The sequence below is a fragment of the Prionailurus viverrinus genome, chromosome B2 (genome assembly GCF_022837055.1).
Source record: "Prionailurus viverrinus isolate Anna chromosome B2, UM_Priviv_1.0, whole genome shotgun sequence".
Classification (NCBI taxonomy): Eukaryota; Metazoa; Chordata; class Mammalia; order Carnivora; family Felidae; genus Prionailurus; species Prionailurus viverrinus.
The window spans coordinates 120,268,587-120,269,895 of NC_062565.1; positions in this window are offsets into that span (position 1 = coordinate 120,268,587).

Genomic DNA, 1,309 nt, shown 5'->3' on the forward strand with positions numbered 1-1,309 from the left:
TTAGAATAGAAGGAGAGATAAAGGTCTTCCCAAACAAACAAAAACTGAAGGAATTTGTCACCACTAAACCAGCCCTACAAGAGATCCTAAGGGGGACCCTGTGAGACAAAGTCCCAGAGACATCACTATAAGCATAAAACATACAGACATCACAATGACTCTAAACCCATATCTTTCTATAATAACACTGAATGTAAATGGATTAAATGCGCCAACCAAAAGACATAGGGTATCAGAATGGATAAAAAAACAAGACCCATCTATTTGCTGTCTACAAGAGACTCATTTTAGACCTGAGGACACCTTTAGATTGAGAGTGAGGGGATGGAGAACTATTTATCATGCGACTGGAAGCCAAAAGAAAGCTGGAGTAGCCATACTTATATCAGACAAACTAGACTTTAAATTAAAGGCTGTAACAAGAGATGGAGAAGGACATTATATAATAGTTACAGGGTCTATCCATCAGGAAGAGCTAACAATTATAAATGTCTATGCACCGAATACCGGAGCCCCTAAATATATAAAACAATTACTCATAAACATAAGCAACCTTATTGATAAGAATGTGGTAATTGCAGGGGACTTTAATACACCACTTACAGAAATGGATAGATCATCTAGACACACGGTCAATAAAGAAACAAGGGCCCTGAATGAGACATTGGATCAGATGGACTTGACAGATATATTTAGAACTCTGCATCCCAAAGCAACAGACTATACTTTCTTCTCGAGTGCACATGGAACATTCTCCAAGATAGATCATATACTGGGTCACAAAACAGCCCTTCATAAGTTTACAAGAATTGAAATTATACCATGCTTACTTTCAGACCACAATGCTATGAAGCTTGAAATCAACCACAGAAAAAAGTCTGGAAAACCTCCAAAAGCATGGAGGTTAAAGAACACCCTACTAACGAATGAGTGGGTCAACCAGGCAATTAGAGAAGAAATTAAAAAATATATGGAAACAAATGAAAATGAAAATACAACAATCCAAACGCTTTGGGACGCAGCAAAGGCAGTCCTGAGAGGAAAATACATTGCAATCCAGGCCTATCTCAAGAAACAAGAAAAATCCCAAATACAAAATCTAACAGCACACCTAAAGGAACTAGAAGCAGAACAGCAAAGGCAGCCTAAGCCCAGCAGAAGAAGAGAAATAATAAAGATCAGAGCAGAAATAAACAATATAGAAACTAAAAAAACTGTAGAGCAGATCAACGAAACCAAGAGTTGGTTTTTTGAAAAAATCAACAAAATTGACAAACCTCTAGCCAGGCTTCTCAAAAAGAAAAGGGAG